This window comes from Protopterus annectens, chromosome 7.part0 (assembly GCF_019279795.1).
Source record: "Protopterus annectens isolate FY-2018-M chromosome 7.part0, PAN1.0, whole genome shotgun sequence".
NCBI lineage: Eukaryota > Metazoa > Chordata > Ceratodontiformes > Protopteridae > Protopterus > Protopterus annectens.
In genome coordinates, this window is record NC_056739.1 from 1,976,651,948 (window position 1) to 1,976,657,633 (window position 5,686).

The window sequence follows — 5,686 nt, forward strand, 5'->3', positions numbered from 1 at the left end:
GCACACAGACAGGACCCAGGAAGTCAGGATTGGTGATACCACCTCCACTAAGAGACTGGTCACCAGAAGGATACCTCAGGGCTCTGTACTGAGACATCTTGTATTTGGCATCTATTTTTCAGAGACAAAGGCTAATGCCAAGGGACTTTGTCTGACCAAGATCGTACCGGACTGTAAATTAGGAGCCATCATAGACTCCCCCATGACATAAATATCTTACAAGAGGATCTAACACAGATAAATGACTGCTTTCACAGTCACAGATAAAAACTCAATGCCAAGAAATGCATTATAGTGCCTTTTGGGAAGACTGCCACCCAACCTAATTATTACATTGCTAAGACATCCCTAAGAGTTGACTTGGTAGTCACAAATCTGGGAACATATGTAGACAGTAATCCGGCCTTTGGCCAACACATGGCCAAGATAGTAAGGGCATGACATCCAGGTTCAAGAAAATCATAGTGCCACTTTATTCAACCCTTATCAGACCCATTCTTGAATATAAATGTCCCTTCGGCACATACCTAAAAAGACATATGCAAAACTTGGAACACACAGATTCCTCACCAGAACAATCCAGGGTATAAACACATTGCCCTATATGGATCTTCTTAAAGCCCTACCTCTGTCCTCTGGCTCCTACAGGTTACTGAGATGCTATCTATGCCTGGCATACAAGACATCCTTGCATCCAGCTCTGATAGACCTTTTGCACATCTACAAAATAAACAGCATCAGAACTACTAGTTGCAAGGATTTTAGTTTTGCTTGTGACATAAATAAGACGGGTCTACTTCATATGATCTAAATTTCACTTTCATTTGACTGAGACCAAAACACTGAAAGTTCAAAAGACTGAAAACTCATTTCACTGAAACTCATAACACTGACACATTACAGTATAAGGTATATGCCCTTTTCCTCACTGTAGTGCAATCCTGGAGTTAGTATATATAGTTAGGGGAGTGTAGGGGGCACAGCCCCCCACATACTTTATAGATTTTAAACCATACACATGGACATTATGAATAACTCTTTGCAGAACACAATATTTACCTAAACTATGTGGGGGGCTTCGCCCCCACCCCCCCAATGTGGGGGGCAGTGCCCCCCACACCCCCCTAACTATATATACCTTTTACTTTAATGTGTCAGTGTTATGAGTTTCAGTCAAATGAGTTTTCAGTCTTTTGAACTTTCAGTGTTTTGGTCTCAGTCAAATGAATTTCAGTCAAGTGAAATTTAGATCATATGAAGTAGACCCTAATAAGACATGTTGGCAAGAAAGACGAGTCTCAGAGGATCACCATGCTCTGGAATAGGCTCCCCATCCACATGAAGGGTCCATTCCTAACCATGCTTAAGCATAACCTTAACCAATGGATGGGAAATCAGAAATTCACTCCGAGTCTGGACCCTGTGTTTCTGACAGACACAGATAGACAGTAATGCCCAAACATACCCCCCCCAATAACCTCTAGAAACTTCTTAACATACCCCCCTCTGAATACATGCCTGTGATACACTGAGACACAACTGGATTGTAGTGCACAACTAGGTTTATAAAAGCCCTAGTAGTCGTTAGCCTAGTTTATGCCTATGAACCTATACCAATCCCGAGAATTCACTACAGTGAGGAAAGGACAAATACCCATTTTCAATATTTTGGGTTTTTGACATTTTGAGCTTTCAATCAAATGAGTGGAACTCCTATTTATTTATTTATTTGACATTTGTTAAATGAGTTGGTCGGACTGAGCCAGGAGCTCATTTTCAACGGAGACCCGAGGAGAAAAGCTCCAGAGCATTACATGTACATTACTAGGAGACATAGATTACATAAAACAATTTGGGACACAAGTTGTAATATAACTTAGTTGTGTAGGCAAATAGATGTAAACTAGTGGTCATTTTAGGAGGATTAAAACAATGTCGTATCTGGGAAAAGAGGTTAAAACAACTTTATATCAGAAAGAAGGAAGTTTACAGAAAACAGAACTGAGAATAATTATGTAAACAGATGAATACATCACAGCAGAAACAATCCTTAAAAGCTTAAATTACAACATATTTGAGATAAGGGTGTGAACATGAGGGAACATGGGCAAAATTCTTGGCTAGGTTTATAAGGGCCTCCAGGCCAATACCCTAGTATCATCCTACAAAACTATGAACAGGGGAAAAGAGAAAAAAGGTAACCATTTGAATTGCTAACAATGAGGAACATAAGATAAGGAGAGAGATAGCTTAGGGGTTGGGGGGATTAGTACATGTGTTAGCAAAGTAGAAGGCAGGAAAAGAGGGGAGACAGAGTAGACAAGGAAAGGGGGGGGCTTAAGTAGGGTCATGGCAGGTACAAATCCAAAAATCTGACAGGGTATCTTTAAGTGCTTTTTTGAAACAATTTGTGTGCGCAGTAGCTCTTATGTTCTGAGGGAGTTTGTTCCAGGCTTGAGATACTATTTATACAGAAGTTTTCTTATGTTTTTTATGGGATTTGTATACATCCACAAGATGCTGGTCAGAGCTTCTGAGGGGGCGTTTTGGGGTATAAAAGGATAATAGAGAAGAGAGGGCAGGGCATGTAGTGTGTTTGTAGAGGATGGAGTAAATTATGTTGAGCTGTGAGAGAAAGAGTTGTTGGGAGAATTCTAACCATTGTAAGTTTTTTTTAATGAAAAGCAGTAGTGAGAGGTGGAGGGTTGGTCTGAGGCAAATCAAGCAATTTTGTTACGTTTGTTCTAATTTACAGGTTAGAGAGCTTGTAAGTTTATTAGTATAGGAGAGGCATAGAGGAAGCTGGTTAAAAAGTATGCCTGTGACAGTGAGAATTTGGATTTTGTAGTGAGGAAGTTTTTGTTCCTGTAAAGCAGGCCTGATTTTGGTTAGTCTTTTACAGTGCTGAACATGTACGTCAAATTTTAGCTGATTGTCTATGATAGTACCAAGAAGCTTTGTGTGGGATTCAGCTTTAATAATCGTGTTATTTATTGATGAGATGGTGAAGGTGGCTTTGTAATGAGAGAAAGATTTGGGGAGATTTTGGGATTAAGCACTAGCTGGTTTTCAGTAAACCAATTTTCAACAGACAGTTGACAGACAAGAGTGAGATTATCCAAGGGGGAGATTAGTGTAGAGTCGTCTGCATAATGTATAAGAGAGGAATGTGTAAAGGTTGTTAGTAAATATGTTGAAAAGTAGAGGTCTGAGAACAGACCTGTTTGAACAGGGAGGAAAGGGGAGTAGGAGGTGAACCTGTGAGACTGTGTTGAAGGCTTTTGAGAGGCCTAGGAACAAATAAGAGACAAGCTTGTGGTTGTCTCTAGCTTCAGCGACAGTATTTGTGAAAGATATGAGGCCAGTAGTAGTACTATGGTTGGGGTGAAATCCATGTTGGGTTGGTTGAGAAGCTCAGTATAGATGCATTTTTCAAAGATTTTTGAAAGTGAGGATAGAATGGCTATGGGACCTGAAACTGGAAGGGTCAGTAGAGTTGCCTCCTTTGTACAGAGGTATGGTGTAGGATGTTTTCAGATGTGAGGGACTATAGATTCTTAGATAGAGCAGTTAAATAATACAGAGACAGGATGAAGTATAGAGTCAGCAGCAAAAAGGGTAAGTTATCAGTTGAGGGAAAACATAGCTTTAGTTTGCTGAGGAGAGATTTTATGTAGGTAGTGGGCAATAGCATTAGTTTGAAGACAGTTTTGTCATTGGGGGGGGCAGGGATGGAATTGGGGGCATTTTGGGTAACTTTGTAGATGAAGTTGATAATGTACAAGTTAAGGAAGCAGGCAGTTTCTTGTGGAGTGCTGTTAGAGCAGGGATTTGGTATAGTAGGATTTCCAGGGTGAAGAATTCTGTTGCTAATGCTCCAAATTATCAATCAAATGAATGGAACCTATATATGAATTTTCAATCAAATGAATGGAATTTGAGTGTGTGTGTGTGTGTAATATACACACACTTATAAATGCTGCAACAAATTGTACGATTTTTTTCTGCCCAATAAACTGAATACAGTGTGTAGGTATGCATTTTTCGTTGAAAAACACTATATACTAGGAATTCGTACATAATGTAATTAATATGCACAAAACAGAATCATATTAAAGTGGCATACTGACAGCACAAAGATCTGATTTACACATACAATATAAATGCCACAATGTACCACGAAATGAGCACCATACTCAAAGTGTGAAATTAGAGTGTTCTACATTTTGACTGCAGCCAGATACTGGCAGTTGTTTGAGATCCACATTGCCAGATTACTAAATTAAGAAGTATGATGCATTATACTTTTGTAAAATAAGAAAGTTAAACTAGTATTTAAAACAGTGTTGAGATGAGACATTGTTTACATTCAATTTCATAAACATGTTGAACTTCAATGTAAATGCATACTATTAAGGCTCCAGACCAATGCTCAAAGGGATAGAACAGAATTAGTAACAAGACATCTCCCAAGTATTTTAACAGTGGGCTATCAAGACCTGCCGAGTTCAAAAGATGACTTTTGCTGATAATATGACTCTGATGTTTAGCATACATTAAGTAAAAAAAAAAAAAAACTAACAAAAGGAACAGGTTAAAGTTACACCTCAGTTACTTGGTACTTTCACTACAGACAGAATAATCTGAAAAGGATAGTGAAACCAAGTATAAGCACTGCTACAAACCAAGCAAAAGTATCAGTCAGTAAGACTTTCTCTGTTATTCTGAGCTTGCACTTTGTACTATGCTCAAGGGTTAAGAGCAGAGATATACTCTCACCTAGCTATTAGTCGGGTGGGGTGCTGCTTAATGCAATTCAACGTGGGTCATTGGTTTCCAGCTTCAGTGTATGGTAGAAGATAGTTACGATATCAATATATGTATTTCCATATATCAAGATCAATTTACTTTCTAATCAACAGAACCTTTAAGTACTACAGAAAATTACGAATCGGCCAATCCTGGGAAATTTAGTTCGTAATACTACTCCTGACAATCCGAACTGGCCAGTTTGCCACGGTTACAATGTCTTTGTTTTAAAAGAATTGTTGCATAAACCTACACCCGTACCCTAACCATCATGTACCACCCTCATATTCCCAATGTCTAAATCAAATGTAGTTTAAGGGAAGACTAAGATGTTAACAAGCGGAGAACTCGTACATAAATGACAACCCCAGCTGTAGCAATGTGCACGACACGTCAGTAATGAACGTACAATCTTCACATCAGAGAAACAAAACGCACAACAATTACCTAGAATACTGCTATAATACACCATACCGGAAATAAATGCAGCACAGCTCTGCTCCTACTAATTACATCTGGTAGTAGTTAGCATAATCCTTTCCTCATCACAGAGAATCACTAGTACCACCAATAGTTACCTGTCACCCGAAGACAGCACCAAAACTGCAGCTAGTGACAGCCTACTGAGCCACCGTACAGCCAATCCAAAACGAAAGCTAGAAACCTTAGCCAATGAGAGAAGACGATAGTTCTAATAAGTTAGGTTGCGGAGGGAACGTTCTACCGTAGAACTTCTACGACAACGTGTCAAGTTTTAGAGTGTACCGTGCGATGCTGCTTGTTTATTTTATAACACTGTTTCGGTAGGAATATGGAGTTATTCATTATTTGATTGGTTAAAGCAAATTCGATGCGTTTTATCGGTTGGTGTATACTA

The 5,686-nt window shown here is 39.1% G+C and overlaps 1 long non-coding RNA gene across 2 annotated transcripts in view; it reads right to left on the reverse strand.

Moving 5' to 3' along the window:
• LOC122807282 overlaps nucleotides 1-5,381 on the reverse strand; it is a 111,788-nt gene extending 106,407 nt beyond the window's left edge. For both annotated transcript variants that reach the window (XR_006365623.1, XR_006365622.1), the window contains exon 1: nucleotides 5,257-5,381. This is a non-coding gene — a long non-coding RNA (uncharacterized LOC122807282). The remainder of the gene's footprint in view (nucleotides 1-5,256) is intronic.
• Nucleotides 5,382-5,686: the final 305 nt, after the last annotated feature.